The 23321-nt window shown below is 46.7% G+C and overlaps 1 long non-coding RNA gene across 1 annotated transcript in view; it reads right to left on the bottom strand.

The window, feature by feature from the left end:
* The window catches only part of LOC123459569, a 61745-nt gene extending 48069 nt beyond the window's left edge, over positions 1-13676 (bottom strand). Inside the window, exon 1 of the long non-coding RNA XR_006636340.1 lies at positions 13593-13676. This is a non-coding gene — a long non-coding RNA (uncharacterized LOC123459569). The remainder of the gene's footprint in view (positions 1-13592) is intronic.
* Positions 13677-23321: the final 9645 nt, after the last annotated feature.

The raw sequence follows: 23321 nt of genomic DNA, 5'->3' as shown, positions 1-23321 counted from the left end.
AAAGCCACTGATGCCCCATCTTCCTGAATCTTGCCCACGAAATAAAGGGTGTTCTGAGAGTAGGTCTCATCTTCATCTTGATGTTCTACCTAGTGTCTTGCACAGAAGAATGTGCACCAAGATGAGCACCTCGCCTACCTCTCCAGCAACAGAGCCAAGCTCTCAGCACCTCCCAGCTCTGTACCCTTGTCTAACGAAGAGAACACAGCAGAAGGACTGAGCTGCAGACGCAGGATGGACAGAAGACCAGAGAAAGACTGCTGCCTACCCACAACCCCTCATTGCCCTTCAGTAGGGAGAGTTGAGTCTTGCAGAGTGCAACTAAGGAACTTGGCCAGGACAAATTTCCAAAAACCTCCAAACATTAGTTGTAGGTATATAATCCTAAGGACACAGTGCAGAATTCCACCTTACCAACAGAGCAAGTGTGGAATGAACCACTGAAGGCAAGAACAAAATAAGCTTGGCAGCCCTCACCAGTCCTTCCATGCCCTTGCTCAGTCTCAGAACGCTACCCTCACTATCCCGTGCTCCAAATCCCCTTCCCAGAAACTATTTGAGAGTCCTCACCTTTACCCAGCATTCTTTCCCACATGATATCATTTATTCACCACCACCACCCAGGAAGAAGAGGGTTTGTTTGCAAGTGTACATGTTTGGGGATACATGTGGAAGCCAGAGGTCAACATCAGGTATTCTCCTAAGTGGCTCTCTACCTTATTTTTTGAGAGTCTCTCGCTGAACCTTGAACTTATCTGTTTGGCCCCAAGGCCTGTCTCCACTGCTCCCCAGCACCGGGATCATAGGTGCACACTCCTGTGCCTGGCTTTTACATGGGTGCTGGGGTACAGACTCCATTCATCATATGTGCATTTGACCCACTGAGCCATCTCCCCAGCCCAAAATCTGTACATTTTTACAAATGACTTTCATAGAGAGGATTAAGGAAGATACTAAAGACATGTCTTACAGTGTCTTGTACAAACTGAACTCTATTTATTAAATTATTGTTATTAAATTATATTTATTAATAACATTATTATCTATTATAATTTATTTATAAAGTTAATTATTTGTATTATTTATGTAAAATTATAAAGTTTATTATTAATATTAACTTCAATAGATTTCACTATGAAGACAACTACATGTACAATCAAAAGAGCAAAAATATAAAGATATAGGGATGGAGAGATGGCTCAGCAGTTAAGGCACTTGCCTGCAAAGCCTAAGGATCTGAGTTCAATTCCCTGTACCCACATACCAAATGCACAAGATGGCAGTATATCTGGAATTCATTTGCAGTGGCTAGAGGCCCTGGCATGCCCATTCTCGCTCATTCTTTCTCCCACTTTTCTCTTTCTCTCTCTCTCTCTCTCTCTCTCTCTCTCTCTCTCTCTCTCTCAAATAAATAAATAATATAGAAAGAGACAGAGAAAGATACAAATCTCTTGTAATTCAAAAATTCAGATAACCACTGAAAGAACATCTATGGTATTTTTTCTATGCAAAGATATTTCTTAACAGATTTGATATAATATCTATACAATCATGTAGTCATGATCTGTCTTTCCTGTCTTACTTGTAATGTAAAAACAACACCCAGAACAGAGGGCTTTTGTTCAAGGCAAGGACAGAATGGGGTGGAACTTGAGAGGACACGATTAGCTGAGCAACTGGGGCTGTGGCCTCCAGAACCCATATGGAGACTCAGCTAAATCCTCCCACCTGCTCCTCCTCTCCACCACCATTTCCCTAAGAGCAAGGACTCTAGAGGTAGCCAGCACCAGAGCTGTTATGAAGTGGTAGGATTAACAGTCATGATTTCTGGGGGAGTTCTGAACACACCAGAATGTCTGGGACAAAGAGTTCATTTCTTTAAACTAGGAAAGTCAGCCTTCAAGTGGCTCCCACTGTGCCATAGACATAGGGCCAGGGGGCTGAGCAAGTGTGTGGGAGGGATCCATGGAAGGGAGAAAATCGCTCCAATCCTCTCATTCCTCCCAAAGGCTAAAGATCAGACAACTATAAAAGCAGGACAGTGCTGACGAGAAGACTCTCTAGTGGTTACAGGGCTGAGCAGGGAGCTGCATGCAGGGAAGCAGCTCTCATGAGTGTCATCCACATTGAGGTGGGTTGCCAGTGATGCAGCTAACTCTGAGTCACCCATGCTCCTGTCAGTATCCCCAATAAACTCACTGGATGGCCAAGCTAATATACATATGGTCAGACAAATGAGGCTCACGCAGCAAGTAACTTGACCCAGGCAGCAGGGATATGAACAGAATTTAACATTTAGCCTCAAGCTAGGGACCAGAGGACCAATCTGTCTGAGCTCTGATCTAAGTCATTGCAGACTGCTAGCCTGGAACCCAAAGAAAGGTGTCAGGGTCCACATCCCATATGAGCTTGTCCACCAAAAGGCTTTATTTACTAAGTACTTGGGGGTCACCAACAAAGATAAAACCATTCCCCAGACATAGGACAAGCTGTATTATTGGAACACTTGGAGCCATCTGGTTCCCACTCCTGGGCAAGACCTCTCTCTGTAACTATAACATGGAAACACTAGGTCCTGAGGGTGGACACTGAGTCCAACTGCCTAGTTTGAGCAGCCATGACAGAGAAAGGCTATGCCATTTGAAAGGCAATCTCTCTAAGAAAGGACTGCTGAGGTGCTACACAAAGTACACCAAGAATCACCCTGGAACAGGCACTGCACTTGCACATAGTGCAGATGGAGGCACAGTCTCCACAACTTTCACGTTCCCTGGGAAAGAGTACAGAATGAGTGTGTGCCCTGCCCAAAGGCAACTCCTACAGCAGAGGAGCCACTGTTCCTGGAGTGGGTATTTCATTTCCATGTCACTTACAAATAATCACCTTCTGAAACAATACTCTCCAGAGGTCTGGTTGCAAGTCTGTCCAGATAGCCTCTAGCCCTGGGTTACTTAGGGCGCTCTGTGTAGGTGGCCTTCTCTTCAGAGAAGCCCTCCTCACACAGCATCAGGCTCTTCCCTTTAGAGGTTCCAAGAGGAAATTCCACATCAGCTAGATAGGTGACTTTTTCAGCTTTGAGGCTGCTAGGACCTCCAGTAATCACACAAACAGGCCAGATATAGCCTCAGAGTTGGCCAGGTAGGCAAAGGTCAAGCCTCTACCTGGTAAGTCCCTTCTTTTAAATAACTTACACAACAAGAAACTGGTTTTTTTTTTTTATGACAGGAACAAAATTTGAAAACTTTTGTAAACCATTTTTTTGAAGTGAGAGGGACCTGGGCACATGTATCAAGTGCACATGGCTGACTCTTTCTACAGCTTTCTGTGGACTTACCTGCCTGACCTGTACTTTCAAGGCCAACCACAGCTGCTGAACAAGGAAGCTGACTGGATTCTTTCCACAGCATTTGGCCTGACACCCAGAAGAAGCCTGGAAGCTGAGTGAGCTTGCACACTGACCTCAGCATTTTCTAAATCTGCCTGGAGCAATGACCACACAAACCATGAGCAGTGTCCACCACACGGGCCCAAGGCTGGAGGGGAAAGAGGGAGAGAGCCCACCAGTTCAGGCAGCATGGTGCTGTGCAGCTCACAGCAGGACAGCCTTGCAGGCTGCTTCCAGCATCCACATCACCCCAAGCCTCTTCTTCATGCATGTGACTCATACGCAGGAGGTGGGTGGGTGAAAAGGAGAGAGAGGAGTAAGGAAAATGTGCTAGATCCATGATGCAATAACTAACATTTTTTTAATATAAGCCATCTCTCCAGCCCCAGCACTAACATTTTTAACAAAATAACTAGGAAAAGTTGCTACAAAATATCTAGCTTCAGAGACACACGCATACACGTGTACACACACAAATAGATTCTGCTGCTCAGGAGAGGACAATACAATGAGGCCACCTGCTGCCCTAGTCTCTTGTTAGTTCTGTGTCTCTAGAGAGCCCTAACTCACAGACACAAGGAGAACCCCAGGAGAAGACAGAGCAGAAATAGTTATGCTTCCACAAGCCTGGAACACCAAGCAGTGCCCACAACCACCAGAAGCTGGGAGAGAAGCACGGACTGGAGTCTGTCAGAGCCACAGAATTGAGCAGAATAGATGTCTGTTACTTAAGCCACTGTTTTTGGTATTTTGTGACAGCAGTCTTAAGAAACTAACACACTAACCATTTGCTTGCAAAGCCAAAGGATACCAGTTCAACTCTCCAGGACCCACATAAGCCAGATACACAGAGTGGCACATGTATCTGGAGTTTGTTGCAGTGTAGTTCGAGGCCCTGGCGTGCTGGTGTTCATTCTCCCCCCCCCCCTGCAAATAAATAAAATAACTTTTTAAAAAAGAGCAGAAGACTATGAGTCTGGGGTGGGTAGACACAAATCATCTGAATGCCAGCAGAGTCTGGCCCTAACACAGACCATCTTCCTGACCCCTCTGCACTGCAGTGACCTCACTGTGCAAGGCCTCAAGGAAGTAAAGACAGCCAACTCCCTCAGTTCTCTTTTGTCACATCTGAAAACTGGAAACATGTGGAGAAAGGGGAAGACTCAACTCCCTAGAGACCAAGATCTAGGTCTACTTCTTCTGAACCCTGCCAGTCGTGTGACTCTGAGCAGATGCATCACCTTTCAGGGCCTCCATCAGCAACCTCAGAACAGAGGCCCCCAGGGTTCTGTCTGTCTAAAAATAGTGAAAAGGCCTTTGCACCTGGTTTGTTACTCCAGACATAGCAGGAGGTGTAGTATGAAAGACAGTCAAACTTCTTCCTGCCAAAGGCTCCCTGCCTGCATCCTTCTCTGTTCCCTTAACTCCAATGACCCTTAACTGTCAGTAGGCAGATACTGATTTTTCTCACCTCCACTTTTTTTTTTTGAGAGATAGAGAAAGAGGCATGGAAAGAGAGAGAGGGAGGAAGGGAGGGGGAGAGGGAGACAATGGGCACACAAGGGCCATCAGCTGCTGCAAACGAACTCCAGACACATGTAGCCCCTTGTGCACGCTTTTTGTCACTGTGCATTTTTCTCTCATGGGACCTGGAGATTCCAACATGAGTTCTTTGGCTTTTCAGGCAAGTGCCCTAACCGCTCAGCCATCTCTCCAGCCCTGACCATCACTTTCAATGTTACCAGGGTACATCCATTTTTCTACTGAGTAAATCAAGTATATAGACATTCATTTAAAAGCATTTACTAAGGAAAAGGGTTCACAGGTAGGAAAAGCTACTTCAAATTACTAAGTATTTACTAGGCATAGGCTGAGAACTGCATGAACATTAATTACTCCTTTAATCTTCACATCCACCCTATGAGATAAACCCTTATAATGTTCCTGCATTCCCAGTGAGGAAACTGAGGTCTAGAAAGTAAAGTCATCTTGCTCAAGTGCCACAGGTATAATGGGCTTTGTTCTGCCCTCAATGAGAAGCAGATGAGGTCTAGGTGAGAGCTAGGCTCTGCAGTCTCTTCTTTCCCAGCCTGCCTCCATCACAGTCCTCTGTGTCACCCTCTCTGTGTCAGGTGAAGGATCGAGTTGTCTAGCAAGCCAAGGCTTCCCAAAGTCCACTCCACACTGTCTCCTGAGCAACTTGGCCAGCATGCACACTCTGGTTCCATCTGCTCCTCTGCAAGCCTGCTGTCTGTGCCCTGACCACTTGCTTCTAAGAAACCAGGGCTTGGGCTGGAGAGATGGCTTAGCGGTTAAGCGCTTGCCTGTGAAGCCTAAGGACCCCGGTTCGAGGCTCGGTTCCCCAGGTCCCACGTTAGCCAGATGCACAAGGGGGCGCACGTGTCTGGAGTTCGTTTGCAGAGGCTGGAAGCCCTGGTGTGCCCATTCTCTCTCTCCCCCCTATCTGTCTTTCTCTCTGTGTCTGTCGCTCTCAAATATATAAATAAAAAAAATTAAAAAAAAAAAAAGAAACCAGGGCTTCTCCTACAGTGCCCTGGTACTGGCCAAACTGTCCCAATATTCCCACAGAAAACCCAGAGCAGGATAGCCACAAAGCACAGAGAAAAGCCTGCCTCGCACAGAATGTTGCATGAACACTTTCCTCAAGGTTTCAAGGTGCACAGTCCCTACATGCTTTCCCTGCGAGTTCGCCAACTCGAAGCCCTGCCTCTGCAGACTGGTCTCCTTTGCTACTTACACACGCCTGGTTCCTTGGGGGAGAACTTCAGACAAGCACTCAGGCACGTTTACATCAAATTTCAAGTGCTCTGCCACTGTATCTAGTCTCTGGAAGAAGTGAAAAGAATGTGCTGGCTTCCAGGAAGTATACTGCCACCGCTGGTGACACACTGTTCATGTCACCCTGAGCAGATTCACAGTGTGCATGGGCTCTACTCAGTGGTTATCAGGGACCCACCTACTCTGAAAGAATAATCTTACCAATAAGATCGGTAAGCTGAACCAGGGGTGTCAGAACATTACCAATAATCAACAAACTGCTTGCAAAACACAATCTTGTTTCTTTCATCCAGTAAAGTTTCAGCCAGTGGAGAAATGGTCAGCCTCATACAATACCCACTATAAATCAGGACATCTCTTAAGAGTTCAGTAGGCCGCAACATTTAATTATTTTTATTTTTAATAATAAATGACCTTTTAAAAATATTTTATTTTTATTTATTTGAGAGTCAGAGAGGAAGAGGCAGATGAGAGAGAAAGAGACTGAACATGCCAGGGACTCTAAACACTGCAAATAAACTCCAGATGCAGGCGCTACCATGAGCATCTGGCTTACATGAGTTCTGGGGAACCAAATACGGGGTCCTTTGGCTTTGCAAGCAAGTGTTTTAACCGCTAAGCCATCTCTCCAGCTCGCTGCAACATTTTAAATCAACACAACATCTGACCCACCAAGTCCCCTCCGCAGACTCAGGTGTGCTAGTGCAAGCATGAGATGGCAGCAACACGAGTTGGCCTGGTTCACATATCCATCAACAGGACATCAATTCATAACGTGACGTTCCCACAGTAGATTTTGTAGACGAAAGACAAAATAAAAACATGTAAATACTTTATGCGAACAAGTAAAATAGTGAAACAATATATGCTCAGATTTAGGGTTGTGAGAAAAAGAAAAGCTTATATATATGTGTGTCTGCGAAGACTGAAAGATGGTTTCAAGATGGGCATCCAACTGCTAAAACTAGTGAGCACCGGAGACCTTGCAAAGGTGGTACAAGAGAGGGATGGTGGGTGAAGAGTCTCAACACAGCAGCTAGTCTCTTCTCACGATGAGTGAGAAGATGGGGTGAAGGAAAGATATTCACTTAACCGGCTACATCCCTTAAGAAAAAAAGAAACTGAACCGACTGTCAACACTCCAAGCAGGGTTTTTATGCTGATATCAAACTACCCCAAAGGCAGGAACAGGTTTCCACATCACACTCTAGGGGATACTCAAGCCTAATTTTTAGAATCAACCTGATAAAAGGGTGATATAGATGTGAGGAAAACTAGGGTAGCAGCTCCAGAGAAGCCACAAGCCTGTCCTACAAATTAGCCTGGCAGGATGGAAACTCACCAGTACTGAGGTCTTTCTCCCTCTTCCACTCACTAAGAATGAGAAAAACAATAAAACCATGATCTCGAGAGAATTCCCCTTTCCACAATAGAAGGGAGGACTCTCAATGACACCAATAAAGTGGCTCCCTGGTAAGCTAAATGCAGGGCCTAGCCAGACTCTTTCTCCCACACATCGTGTATGCCCGTGTACCATGAGAGCCAACGCTGGCAGCTGAAGCCCACTCACTGGAGTCCCTCCACTTTGGCAAGCAGCCCAGGAATCTTTTTCCTTGCTACCGAAACCCAAACTGCACCACGATACAAATCAGATGGCTCTGCCAACAAAACAGCAATAATGTGGAAGGAAGAGATGAAGCAGTGGTATCCTGGCTAAATATATATTTATTCTTTCGACTTGCCAGAGTAGTGACACTGCTATAGATTTAAACATTTGGTAAATGTCTTTGTTGCTTCCCAGTAATAATTAAAACAAACACACAAACCCCCAAACACACACACACACACCCCCAAAAGAAAGCCAACAAAAAGATTTTGCTTAGGACATAACGTTCAGAAGCAGGCATGATAGGCACGGTCTGCAAGCAGAAATGCTCTGCTTCGGTGAAAACATGTGCTCTCTCTGGCAAGTGCTCCTACCACCCAAGACAAAAAGAATTGCTCTAGAACAGGGAGAGGTCAGCTCAAGGGAAAGAGCTAGTAGGATGCAGCAGGTGGTGAGCTGAGGTGCAGTGCTTCACTCACAGAGATGTGCAGAGACTGGTGGACAGTCAAACAGAGGTAACTTTCACTGCCTCCTCACCAAGATAGAGCCCAAATAAAGCCAGAACCTGGCCAACTGATCTCTTGCCCAACCAGAGCAAGAACAAACCACCTGAAAGACATGCAATCTGGGAAACAGAAGTCCACAAACAAGTCCATTAACGTGGCTGGCACGGACTAAGGGAAAGGACACAAGAGCAGTTCGTTCCTGGCGAGGCAGCAGTGTGCTCCATCGTGAGGACGCGTCATTTGTCTCCCAGGACTGCCTCCGCTCCACACGCAGGCTACAGCCTTCAGGGGAGGGCGGCCTCTACCCTTCAGAGCTGGCCACTATTCACACCATGAGCACATGCACCATCACCAATTTCCCTGTAACCCCTCACAGGACAGATCAGTTCTTAGGGAACCATACAGAAGCCAGGACTAACCAGCCCTCCCCCACCCTGTGCATCCCTGAGAAACCTGCAGTTATCAGGGTGCAGACCCCTTCCAAGGGAGGCTTCACTCTAACAGCTTCTTCCATTTGGAACTTTTCACTTGACATAATGTTCAAATCAGCATCTTACTATGTGGGGTCTACAGAGTCTAACTTCCATTCCAAGTAGCCTCTGGAAAAGCAGAAATGGGAAGGCCATAAGGTAAGCACAGAGGCAGTCAGGTTGTCCTCAGCTGGCAGCAGAGACCAAAGGGAGCAACTCTGGCGTTGGTGGTGTTCTCAGTCTGTCAAGAGTTGGCAGCACCAGCCCTGGAATTGCAGGAGGAAGGACAAGGGGATGGAAGCTCTTTAATTCCAATGTGTCCTCTGTGCTCCATCACCACGCTTACCGTCTGTCTTACAGCTAGGCTCTCAGCCCGTTATGTTCATAGACACATTCCTCTGCTCCTAACTTCCACTTGCTACACTTCATACTCCACATAGCCCAATGAGCAGTCCTCCTAGATAGAGACTCGACCCACTCTCTTTAACAAAGCTGCCAGAACTTCAAGACAACAGCTCTTCAGCAGAGGGAGGAGAGCCCAGCCTACCTTCCCAGGATCAATGGAAGCACAGGCCTTGGCATACCTTACACGGCTGTAAGGCTGTCTACTTATTGGATGTGTGTGTTTCTAAACCATCTCTAAACCTGTGCACTGAGAAAAATATCAATAAGAATTAACCCAAGAGAAAATAAGGCACATGTGAGCCCTAAAAATAAAAACTTTACCCTATCAGAATGTGAAAGAAACTGAAATTAACTCATTATCAAAAAAAAGTCAAAGAAGGGAAGGAAAGAGAGGAGAAAGAAAACATTACTTTGGGGAGGAAATGCTTTATATATAAATTACTATATTTTGGATTTCATCTGTTCTCAAGATTTGGGAAGATGATATTTCAAAGACTCACAAAGAATACACTTCTATTTAAAAAAAACTATTTCATAATTAATATCTTCCCAGAACTAAAGAACTTTTAGAGACTGACTAAATCTTAATAAAATTCTCAGAGAAATCTTGGCATCAGTCACAACAAACACCCTCTTGGAATTTAATTTCCTTTTCAGTATATGACTTACTACAGAATTCACTTATGATGCAACCACAACCAGTCAAAATGTGCCTGGAACATAAACACTTCCAAGACCCAAAGGAGAGCCTTGGAAGACTAGGCGGAAACCGATCCTACATTGAACAGAGACTCCTCTGCCTTCCATGAAAAACTTCAGTTTCTGCTGTCAGCCAGATTCAACTCCTCCACCTCCTTCCTACAGATCCTGCCCTCCTACTTTATGCTGCAGCTCCTCTAACACCCCTCAATGCAGTACCTTTTCCCTGCCCAACAAATGAAATTAAAAGGACAGAAGTCCAAAAACTGAGCAACAGGGATCCAGACACCATCTTCAACTTCCTACCAAAGATCTGTCCTTCCTGGCTTCTGGTTTTGTTCAGTGCCTTCCTCTGGGCCTCCAAGATCTAGAGCCTGGGATACTCACTGTATATGCTAGCAATGGCGTAGTAAGGCAAAAGCTGGAAGAATTATTCATAAGGACAAAAATGTACTTTAAAAGCCTTTCTCCCCTGAGGACAATTCCTACTGGAAAACTTAATCAGCCCTATTATCTGGAGTGCCTGAGCCAGGAGAAAGGAGTGGCAGGCAGTTACATAGCACCACGGTAATTCACAGGTGTGTAGCAAGTAATACACCACAGACAGTAGTGGCCTACTTTTACATCTCAGAAACCAGGCTTGGCGAGGTCAGGCAATGGGGCTTTGGGCTTCATCCAAATCCACTGGGCCCCAATATCACTTCACAGGCTGCTTCCAGAATCCTCTGGTACTGATACTAAAACATCCTGGGTTAGAGAGCACTTTACAGTGTACAGGTTGCTTTCCACATACACGATCTCATTAATAATCACAGTCTTGTAGATAGCTAAGAACTCCTTTCCATCACTACAAACAGCTATTTGGATTCGTGAGTAACATGCCAACCTGCAGGATTGTGCCCTTACTAGCTTTGTTTTCTCACCAGAGAATGGAAACTCATTCCTACCGAACAGTGCCTGAAAAATGACAGGCACTCAAATGATCACTATTATTAGGAATATGATTTTTGTTAATTTAGTAGCCCTCCATTAAAGTAACACTACAGGTATTTCAAAGATGCAAGCTAACCAGTCAAGCACTTACTTGTTAGAGAAGATATCATTTACTGATACCTCACATGTAAGAGATAAACAAACTACAGCTTCCAAGAAACTAACAATAAAAAAAGAAAATGGATTCCAGAAAACAGTGTGGTCAAACCCAATATGGATTTTGAAAGTTGCAAAAGAAAGCAAACAGAAGGAGAGGACCATTTAGTTATGGTAAAATACAAATAATCTCCTCCACCTTCCAGCACGGTGGTTTCATCATGAATGGCCCCAAGTCATTCCAGTTCAGTAATGGCCCTCAACATCCAGAGCATGTCCACGGGCTCTAATGAGGGTTGCCCAGGGGTCTGGGGAAGAGGGCAGGGTGGAAGGGACTTCCAGGTGCTAGTAGGTAGTTTTGATTTGCTGCATCCAAGCATGCTACTTGCCTATGTTTACTACATTCACTTGAAAAGAAATCAGCTTTGTTCAGAAATGCACAGCTCACTACTTCTCAAACCAGAGGGGAAACAATGGCAGAGATGCAATTGCACCAGCACCTCAGAACCAGTCAGACAGAAGAAAACCTGTACTGTAGTAATGAGAGACCCTGGGTATATTTTTCAGATATGGCCCACCAAGATCAATCCAAGTGAGCATCGAGTTCAGCTTTGAGGGTTAACAAAATAAAAAGAGGGACTGGAGAGATGGTTTAGTGGTTAAGGCGCTTTCCTGAAACCCTGATTAGATTACCCAGTACCCAGGTAAGCCAGTACATGGTGGAGTTTGCAGTAGCTGGAGGCCCTGGCATGCACATCCCCCACCAAGTAAATAATTAAATTTTTAAAAAAGAAAATTTTCAGGTTCACAGGTAATATTTAACAATACTTTCTAAGCCCAGGTAGCAACTTTCGAGCAAAAAGACAAATGAACAGACCAGAACATGGTCTGTGAAAGAACAGTATTCACATTGTGAATCTACTCCAATTATTAATTTGTTGCTTTTTCTTCTTCTTCTTCTTTTTGTTTGTTTTGTTTTGTTTTTCGAGGTAGGGTCTCACTCAATCCCAGGCTGACCTGGAATTAACTATGTAGTCTCAGGGTAACCTGGAACTCACGGTGATCCTCCTACCTCTGCCTCCCAAATGCTGGGATTAAAGGCGTATGCCACCACGCCCGGCTTGTTGCTTTGTTTTTTGAATCTTGGCTGCTTCTCATCTATTTTCTTTTAAATCTACCCTAATTTCTTTTTCTGAAAACAAGCTGAGAAATATTCTGTCTGGCTGCTCCAATCTCACAAGGAAAAACATCAGTCTCCCTCAGACACTACTGCCTCATTCAAAGAATCTCACTCTTTTTAAATCCTATTTCACATATAAGATCACTGTACAGAAAGGGCAAATGGATCACCCAAGGTCATACCCTTGCTAACATATCTAGGCTCTCACAGGGACTCCAGAGACCCACTGTCTGGGTACCAGATGTGTCACTACTGCACATGATTTGGCATACAGATGTCTTGAATACTAAGTTTATGGGGGGGGAGGGGGATGAGTCACTTCTTCTCCCGTGAAGGGGCACCACACAGGATGTGCTAATAACACAGCCAGACAGAACCACTTGTTCTGGAGTGAACACCTCAGCCGGAGAATAAAAGCCACGTCTTCTACCCACAAGCTGTGCGGTGCACAAATGTGCCATGGGGCTCTGGGAGACTACCGGCCCAACCCAAGGCATCTCAATCACTAGGGAGCCCAGACTTTCTCAGCACTGAGACTGGAAGGAAAGAGTGGGTGGGTGAGTGCGGGGGTGGCGGTTTGCGTAGAAGGGTCTCTTCCACTTAGACTTTCGGGCAGTGCAATCCAATCCCATCCTCCTCCCAAAGCCCCTAAAACACATCGTGCACTCAGCGCTTCGCCTCAACTTCCCCAGGACATCAGGGGTGAACGGGGCACCAGGTCCAGGAGCCCCGCGACCGAGGAAGCAACGCTCAGCTGCGCGGACGTAAAGGGACGTAATCCCCGGACGCCCCGGGAGTCTCCAACTCCCGGCCCGGGCCCTCTCTCCGAGTGTGTCGGACCCGGCGAGTGGGAGGCAAGGTCCCCGCCACCCGCCACCCTCGGCCGGCCCCGCCGCCACCTGCGCACCGGTCGCCCGCCCGCCGGGGCCCCGCGCGTCCCGCCTTCCGGCCCCGGGCCTCCGTCCGCCCGTCCTCCCGCCCGCGCCGCACTTCCCGCCCGGTCCCCGCGAGCCCGCGGGCCGCCCCAACTTTTCCCAGCGCGGCCCAGCCCGGAAGGCGCGGGGAGCGCAGAGCCCGCGTCGTCCTCCGCCCGCCGGCGCGAGTTGCGCGCGGGACCCGCGGCGCCCGCCCGGGCCTCCCGGTCTGCAGCCCGCCGCGCACAGGGAGGCGGAGGGGGCGGGGACGGCGCCGTGGCGGGAACCGCGCTGTCCCGGGCGCACCCCCGCCGGACCCTCCGCGCCCCGCGCCGCCCACCTGCCGCCGCCGCCGCCGCCACGGCCCTGAATACGTGGCAGGGGCCGCCGCTCGCCTCCCCGCCTCGCCTCGCCTCGCCTCGCCTCTCGGCGCCCGCGCGGGCGGCTCCGGAGCGCCGGACCGCAGCGCTAGGCGCCCTCTGCCGCCGGGAAACCGAATCCTCCCGCCCTAACCCTAACGCTGGCCCGCCGCCGCACACCTCACACGCTGCCCGCGAGTCCCCGGACGGGCGGCCCGGGCCTCGGCAGCTCCGCGACGCCGGGTCACCCCGGGCTGAGCACTGAGCTCCCTGCCGCTGCCTCGGCCGCCAGGGGGCGGGATCGCTCGGGTCGGCGGTGAGCGGCGCCCGCCGGGCTCGGAGCGCCTAGTGCGCCACCAGCCACTGCGGACCGAGCCCACCGCGAAGGCGCGAGCAGAGATTGGAGGGCGCGCGGGCGGGAGGGGCGGGGGGCCTAATTTGTTTGTTTTTGTTTTGCAAAGGGCAAAGAGCTAGATCGCATGGTCCACGGGCCACAGGTCAGTCTGTTTGGTGGTGTGGACATTTCTAGGCGGAAAGGGGGGTGAGTTGCATGGTGACAAGGGGACGTTTGAGAGTTCTGGTGTAGGGGTCACCGAACCTCTCTTCACAAGATCCCACGTTTCTTGAAGGACAGGGTATCCTGCTCCACATGGAGGATTTTGAGCTTCTGATGGCAAGAGGTCATTGAGCAGAGGAGCTGAGCTGGCTTCAGCACGTGTCCACTTGAAAAACTGTTCTCCAGTGCATGGTGAAAGCGGCTGTTTCATGACGGGGAGGCATGGTGACTGAGGGTGGTTCCCCCATGGCTAGAGCTGGAGCTTGTGGTGTGACCTGCTATTTGTTCATCAGGAACCAGAACACCGGTGCCGGTCTTTACCTCTTTCCACCCAAATAGGCCTTTATACCTCAAGTGGACAGAGTTCCTGACCTGGATTTTTTTTTTCTCTTGTAAATCACACATGCAAGCACGTGTTCAGCTTACCATAAATAAAATGGGACTCAGTATTCCCTAATCAGACCAGGACCGCCAAAGCCACATAAGGTTCAGAGCTAAATGTTATTTAGGCTTTTTGTCAAACACACTTACTTATTAGATCAACCACTTAAAAGCTGAGCAATCCCAGGAAAGCTAATCTCCTTGGTCTACCATCTATAAATTAAAAATCACAAGACCTTCTTCGTAGCATTCTGGTGAGGATTTTTTGAGTGCACATACCATCTGTGTGTACAGCAGTCTGCAGCAGTGGGTATTTGGATCACTACTGGTATAGACAGGGAATGAAAATCCATGTGTGCATGTAAGAAAGCTCTAAGCCTGAGGGCTCCCCTAAGATTCTTCTATGGTGGCATTGCCACCTGCTCAGCAAAGGCGGTCCTGGGATGAAGGCTGCTCCTGTACCACTTCCGCTGCATCCTCAGAGACACGTCTTGTGGCCCTTCTGCAGGTTTTCCGCCAGGGTTTCTGTGGCCAGCCTCTCAGTTAATCACTTTTTAACTGATGCCAAAGATAGTGCATACTCGGCCTTTGCTGTGCACCACCTCTTCCTGATTGCTTCTTTCTCTTCTCTCAAACGCACTTTTCCCAGATATCACCTTCCTGGCCCACACATAAAACAGCAGTAGAGTGATGCTCAGTACATGTTCACCTAGGTCACTCCACACCTCATCCCTTTGAACTGTAAACTAGAGGGTGACATCTGTAGCATTGGAAGAGAGGTAGCGATCCAGTCTGTGAGGGAAGTCCCTAGAACACTCATGTTTCATGAAGGCAAGAATTGACTATTTAACAGGGATTTACAAAGCATCTATTTAGTATTGTGTCTGTTGAAAGTTTGGGGAAGCAGTGAGTGAGGTAACATTCTTGTCCTCAAAGGAGTTTGAGCTCTAGTGGATGAGACAGGCACACCCACAGACATCCTCTGCACCAGGGCAGAAGGGATGGGAGAAAAGACATACAGCTCAGTATGAAATTAGCAAGCCTCCAGGTCCAAACTAGAGCAGTGGCATTGCAGTATGGGTTGTTTTCACCCCCTACACTTGCAGATGGTATTTTCCTCTAAATATAATATACACAACTTCTTAAGGCCACTGCTGAAAATTAATGAATATTTTTATGATACATTGATGTAGAATTCAGTCTCTGAATGAGGTGGCTCCAGTGTTCCCTTACACTAGAAATAACTCATGTATGTGTTTGTGAAAGTGTGGTTATTTACAAATTAAAGCAGATATATCCTGCAATGCAAGTCTAAGGAGTGTTCACCCAGTGTCCCACTAATGGCTTCAAATGAAGCATACTTACCAAGGTGCCCTTTCATGGTGGCCCCCTTCCACACTGACCATGTGACTAGATGTGACCATGAGCACATTATGAGATTTGGTGGACTGAGCAGTTGAGCCTTGCTCCTTGTCCTCTCAGCGTGCTGCCCTTGGACTGCCATGAAGAACCCTGATCTGACCTCCTCCTCAGCTCTGCAATCTCCACTGACATTCAGCCACCTCAGTGAACCTGGGCAAAGCCACCAACCCCAGAATTGCAAGAAATGAAATGGTAGTTGTTTTACGTTAGTAAGCATTGGGGTGGGCTTTTTATTTATTTATTAGAGAAAGAGAATGGGCATGCTAGGGCCTCTAACCACTGCAAACAAGCTCCAGACACATGTGCCACCTTGTGCATCTGGCTTTACATGGGTAATTGGGAGTGGAACCTGGGTCCTTTGACTTTGCAGGCAAGTGCCTTAATTGCTAAGCCATCTCTCCAGGCCCTGGGGTGGGTTTTACACAATTGATAATGGACACACCACATCTCCCTCCTAAGCATGTCTACTTACAAGGTCTTGGTGAAATTCACCCAGGAATTAGTTCTCTTGGTAGTATTTTCTGTCAGTCATGAAGCATTCAATTGAAGTTACTGTCTGAGCTTAGCAGTGTCACATTTTATGTAAATACCCTCTCACAGAGTTCTTCCTCGAATTGGTTGTCACTGAGCTTGGCACAGCTTAAAATCATTTCACTGACAGTATGACAAGAGGCTGGAACAGCCAGCTTGTAAGCTACCAAGAGCTTTAGGCCTGACTGATTGGAATGAGAACAGCAGGTGTTGTAGAAGTTGGGTGTGCTTCTCTCCTAATTCATTGTAAGCTTCCTATTGACAAGGTTTAATGGTAGACCTGGAGATATCAGAGAAGCACGGGGAACTGGGGTCTTTGAATTGGCCACCTCGGTGTGTATGAGCAAACAGCCTAAGAGAGACGGGAAGAGACTTACACATTTCCAGGGCTCTAGAGCTGGCACTGAGCCAAGTCCCTTGCACTGATGAACTGTTCTGTGTTGTTGTTTTGGCACTTGTTGCTAATTAAAGCATTCTTCTACACCAGGCATGGTGGCTCATATCTTTAATCCCAGCACTTGGGAGGCAGAGGTAGGAGGATCGCCTTGAGTTTAAGGACACCCTGACACTACATAGTGAATTCCAGGTCAGCCTGAGCTAGAGTAAGACCCTACCTCAAAAAAAAAAATAAATCTTCTCATGCTCAAAATTTGTCCACAGCTCTCCTCCAGTCCCCTTAGCATGGCCTTCTGTCCCCACGAAGTCTGTGCAGCTCGCCCTTGCCAAGGTGGTAGCCCTACTCTGCCCTCCGCACACTGTGCCTTCTTTCTGTTCCCTAATCCAGCAAGCTCTCCACCGCCTCAAACCAAATGCTACTTCCCAAACTCTTCACAGCTCAGTGAAATTCTGTGGTTACAAGCAATGGAAAGCAATCCGGGAGTCGTGTGAACAAATAAAACAATTAGTGGACTAATAGGTGGCCCCAGTCTTCTCAGCCAAGTTTCAGAAAGGTCAAAACCAGGACAGCTGAACTCTGAGGAGAGAGATGCTTCATCAAGGCTCAGCTACTCAAACAGCCCCTCTACTTCTTCAGTCCTTGTATAAGTCTACTCCACATCCCAAGCCCTAAAAGAAAATTCCATGGCTTCACTAGCTCACCAGCCCTCCCTCAGCCAGAGAAGAGCATGACACCTAGAATGGAAGCCTCCAGAGATGATCATCGGGGTGCTGGGACGAAACAAACAGGAAATCGATCCAGGATAACACAAGGCATGCATGTTCACCATGAACTACACCAGGCTTTAGCTGAAGTATCACATTCTCAGGAAGTGTTACTTTGGTTTTGTTTTTCTGAGACTGGGTGTCATAAGCTATCCTAGGACTCCTTATGCAGCCCAGGCTGGCCTTAAACTCTTGGAAATCCTCCCTCCTCAGCTTCTCCTGTGCTGGGATTACAGGTGTGAGCTACTGAATTTAGCTGAAATCTAATTTGTGAGTTGTTTGTTTTGTTTGGTAATACTGAGGACTAAACTTGGACCTCAAGCATGCTAGGACAATCCTCTACCACTAGATACATCACCAGCCCCAGGGAAGCTTTTACTGTTTTTTGCATATGTATGTTTTTGTGTGGCATGCATGTGTGTATGCATGTTTGTATGTATGTAGGTGCACATGTGTGTGCATGTGGAGGCCATAGGTCAATATCAGGTGTCTTCCCAATTGTTCTCCACCTTATTTTTTGAGACAGGGTCTGTCACTGAACCTGGAGCTTGCCAATTTGGCTAGACAAGCTAACCAGCAAGCCCTGGGGTCCTCAATCTCCCTAGTGCTGGGGTTGCTGGGGAGGTGTTCCGCTGAGCGCAGCTTTTCCATGAGTGCTGGTGGTTGTGTGCTATTTCCCCAGCTCCCATGACCAACTAAAATCTTATTCATGAGTTGTATTGTATGTTTGTTTCTTTGCTTTGTTTTGCAATACTGTGGTCTGAACTTAGGACCTCAAGCACATAAGGCCAGTGTTCCACCACGAAGCTACAGCACCAGCCCCAGTGAGGTATTTCTTACTCACTCCATCTGTCGCACTCTCAATAGTGTTCCTTCTTGATTTCACATTTTCTAATAACATTTATGTATGCTTCTTTCTCTTGTTTTCTCTATAAGAGAAGAGTGAGGCCTATCAACTTCCACCATAGCCCAGAGCCTTGTATATAATCATAGACTCTAATATCTATTGAATGAATAAATTAATTAATGGTATAAGTCTTATGATACTTCTGACATGGTCTAGGTGAAATTAACATTGTAGAAATAGAAAACCAAAAAAAAAAAAAAAGAAAGAAAAGAAAGGGGATTATGATGAGCATAAGTTATAGAAGGCTCACTCTGCTGGGTCCCCATGTAGAAGGATTCGTGTTTGGGATGAATCAGGGAAGAATGAGTTATGTGTCAGAGGTGAGCCACATTGTGCTCTGCTGACTTAGTCTTGAGAGATGAGTTATATAAGCTGTGAAGTAAAGAAAACTAAATCAGCGCTGTCTGATGCCTGGGGGCATCTGTAGGAGTAGGAACCCTTAACGCTGAAGTTGGGTTCATGGCTGTGCTGCAGCTGCCAGAAGCTGGGGTGAGCAGTGTACATGAACCTGCTCACCCCCTTTCATGCTGAGCCATGCATGCTACAGCAAAAGCCCCAGATTTCTCTGCTGGGGCTGTGGGTCCTGGGGAGCTTTTTACTACTCAGCCACAATGAGGACTAAGCAGTATAAAGCCACATGTGCTCATTTTGTACAACAGTTAATATTATTTGGGAGTGGGCAGGGCTGGAGAGATAGGTCAGTTGATAAAATGTTTGCTTTACAAGCATTAGGACCTGAGTTTGATCCCCAGAACCCATGTAAAAATGCTGGGCATGCCTTTAATTAATGTGTTTTCACTCTTGGTTAGAGAACCTTCTTTTTACAGATGGCAGCAAATACCAGGGAGACCCAAGATTCATTGCATAACAAGAAGAGAAGGCCCAGAGCTTAGCACTGGATGAGTCATCTCTATCACACCCATCAAGGCTCAGGGAACAAATGTTGCAGAGGTAGTTCCAGAAAGATTATGAATGCTACTCTCACTGCTAGGCAGAGAACCATCTCGATGGAAGTGGTGGTGGACACTGAAGAGACTCAAACCTCATCAAGGTGGAAAATAGAGGATGTCAAGATGTTGAAAGCTCAACACTAAAGGCGAGTTTTAACACACCCTCCAAGGCTTGTGGAACATTACTAAAGAGGGGGTAGAAAGAATGTCAGTCATAGGGTACATGGGGATACTTTTGGGTACTGTCCTTCAGACATGAACTGACTGTGGCATTCATGACCCCACAGTACCTTAGAAACCAGCATGGCTCTGAGCCCATCAACATTTTGACTTGAAAGGTGGAAGAGGACAAAAGGTAGAGAAAAAAAACACAGAGAAAAGAGGGTCCTCAGGGGATGGGGACCAGGGAAGAGGGGGCCAAAAAAAAAGAAGGTAAAGAGATGAGACCATGATCAAATTACTACATTTTTTAAAATTTATTTATTTGAGAATGACAGACAGAGAGGGAAAGGGGGGTGGAGAGAAAGAGAGAGAGAGAGAATGGGCATGCCAGGGCCTCCAGCCACTGCAAACGAACTCCAGATGCATGTGGCCCCTTATGCATCTGGCTAATGTAGGTCCTGGGTAATCAAGCCTCGAACTGGGGTCCTTAGGCTTCACAGGCAAACACTTAACCTCTGAGCCATATCTCCAGCCCACTATATGTTTTTATATTAAAGTTATCCTTTAAAAAAAGTGCTGGGCATAGTAGCATACACTTTTAATCTCAATGTTGGGGTAGTTCATAGAGGTACACTGGTCAACCAGTCAGTGTAGTCCAATTGGCATGCTATAGGCCCATGAGAGGAATTGCCTCAAAAAGAGGTGGGTGGTGGAGATCCTGAGAAATGACACCCAAGATTGTCATCTGGCTACCACATCCAAGTGTGCACACTTGTACACACACACATGCACACGTTAAAAAAAGGTAAGGAGGGCTGGAGGGATGGCTTAGCAGTTAAGGCATTTGCCTGCAAAGCCAAAGGACCCAGGTTCAATTCCCCAGGACCCACATTAGCTAGAGGACCAAGGGAACGCATGCATCTGGAGTTTATTTGCAGTGGCTGGAGGCCCTGGCACACCCATTCCCCCCCCCCCGCTTTCTCTGTCAAATAAATAAATAAAAATATATTTTTTTAAAGGGTAAAGAGAGTTGGAAGAATAGCTAAGCAGTTAAGGCCCTTATCTGCAAAGCCCAAGGACCCAGGTTCAATTCCCCAGGACCAACACAAGCCAAATGCACAAGGTGGCACATGTTTCTGAAGTTCATTTGCAGCAGCTGAAGAACCTGGTATGCCCATTCTCAATCTCTCTTTATTTCTCTCTCTCCCTCCCTCTTTCTCTCTTTCTCAAACAAATAAAATTTTAAAACTAAAATAATTTTTTTAATATTTTAAAAGGGTAGAGAGATTGCTCAGTGGTTAAGGCACTTGCCTGCAAGGCCTACCAGCGCAGGTTTGATTCCCCAGTGCCCACATAAAGCCAGATGCACAAAGTGGTGCATGCAGCTGGAGTTATTTTGCATTGCCTGTGGAGACACCCATTCTCTCTGTTTGTAAATAAATAAATAATCTTGCCAGGCATGGTGGTGCATACCTTTAATCTCAGCACTTGGGAGACAGAGGTAGGAGGATCACTGTGAGTTCAAGACCACCCTGAGACTGCATAGTGAATTACAGTTCAGCCTGAGCTAGAGCAAGACCCTGCCTTGAAAAAATAAACTAAAAATCTTAATAAAATAAGTGGTATCTCAAGTACTATATACTTTAAAAGAGTAAAGAAAATGGAATTGAAAATATTTTATGATAGCTAGGGTATTGGGTTCTTTGTTATTTGATCATTTTAAAAATTAAATAAAAATTTGACAACCTCAGCTCCCACCCAGCCTCCCACACAAATGTTTTTGTAGTATTACTGATCCTGAAACCTGAAAGCACCAGAAATTACATTTTGCATTCTCAGAGACCCAACAATCTCTGCTAGCTTTATAGGCCCATCAGGAAATCATCTGCTGTTGTGATAACCATCAATACATCAACTCTGTTTGCTGTTGGTTTAGTCCCAATATGCCCAGCTTGTTTCTTTTTTGTATGTCACACCTCAGCAGTCACAGTAGCTCCACTGCTTAGCACATGAGGCTAAAGACATAAAGAAAGAAATTACATCATCTGCAGGGAAAGGGATGGAACTGGAGATCATCATGTTAAGTAAAATAAGCCAGACCCAGGAAGACAATTATATTTTTCTCATAGGCAGAGCTAAATTTTTAAAAAAGTATAGGAAATGAACGTAAAGAGTGAACCAAGTAGAGAGGAAAGGGACTCAAGGAAGGTGGGAGGAGAGAAGAGGACAAATGAAAGCAAAAGGAAGAGAAAGATAAATATCACATATTTTGGTTCATTTTTAAAATTTATCTATTTGAGACCGACAGACACAGAAAGAAAGGCAGAGAGAGAGAGGGAGGGAGGGAGGGAGGGAGAGAGAGAGAATGGGCGTGCCAGGTCCTCCAGCCACTGCAAACGAACTCCAGATGCATGCACCACCTTGTACATCTGGCTAATGTGGGTCCTGGGGAATCAGACCTCTAACTGGGGTCCTTAGGCTTCACCAGCAAGCACTTTGCTAAGCCATCTCTCCAGCCCAGTATCAACATATTTTTAACTCATGTGGAATGTTAGACATGAAAGCAGAAAGGGAACTACCTTGGGACAAAAATGGACCAGAGCAGGAATGAGGGAAAAGAGAAGGTAGTGGGGGGATATTGTAGTTTGAATGTAAAATGTACCCTACACTTGGTCCCGAGCTGATGGTGCTATTGGTAAAGCTGTGGAACCATTAGAAGGCAGAGCCCTTCCGGAGGAACTGGCACCACTTCCTGTTAACCCCCCACTTCCTGGCTAGGAATGCAATGTGACCAGCCTGCCAGCTACTCCCACGGCCAGGTCTTCCGAGCCATGATGGAATGAATGTATCCCATTGGAACTGTAAGCCAGCATAAAACGTTCCTACCCTGGAGCTGCTTCTTTTCCGGTATTTGGTCTCAGAAATGAGTAAAGTGACTAACACGGGGAGGGAATATGAGTAGGCTACAGTGGTGTACATGTGCAAAAATGCCATGATGGAACGCATCACTGTGTGCTAACTAAACAGAACTAAGATTAACTTAAAAACTGAACATAAGACACCCAGGCTTCACTCTTGGGTTGTATTTGCGGCTATGGGCCAGGAAGTAGGGCCTTCACGCTTGTCTTTCTGATTTAGCATCTGTTTAATGACAAGTATGTGTGCAGATGCATGGACCCATGTGGTCAGGAGTCCTCAGGTCGTTGTGATGGTTTCAATTGATTGTCAACTTAACAGGATCTAGTACCCTAGCCTCTGAGCATGTTTGTGAGGGATTATTAAACTAGATTAATTGAGGTGGGAAGAATCACCTTAATTGTGGGCAGCGCCACCCCAACGGCTAGGGTCTTGGACTGAATGAAAAGGATGGGCTAGCTGAGCATGAGCATTCTGTGCTCTGTAGTTCTCCTCTGTGGACACTAATGTGACCAGCTGCTCCAGGCTCCTGCTGCCATACCTTCCCACCACCATGCCCTGAAACTTCAAAACGTGCCAAAACAAATCCTTCCACCCTTAAACTGACTTTTGTCATGTATTTGGTCCCAGCAACAAGAAAGCTAAGCCACAGGAGAACTACTTATCCCTGGGAGGAAAAACATTTTTTAAAAACTTTATTTTTATTTATTTATTTGAGAGAGAGAGAGATAGAAAGAGAGAGAGAGGCAGAGGCAGGCAGAAAGAGAGGCAGATAGAGAATGGGCATGCCAGGGTCTCCAGTCCCTGCAAACGAACTCCAGACGCATGAGCCCCCTTGTGCATCTGACTTATGTGGGTCCTGGAGAATCAAACTGAGGTCCTTTCACTTTGCAGGCAAATTCCTTAACCACTAAGCCATCTCT

The sequence above is a fragment of the Jaculus jaculus genome, chromosome 3, assembly GCF_020740685.1.
Source record: "Jaculus jaculus isolate mJacJac1 chromosome 3, mJacJac1.mat.Y.cur, whole genome shotgun sequence".
Lineage (NCBI taxonomy): Eukaryota > Metazoa > Chordata > Mammalia > Rodentia > Dipodidae > Jaculus > Jaculus jaculus.
This window is presented reverse-complemented; position numbering and strand designations above follow the sequence as displayed.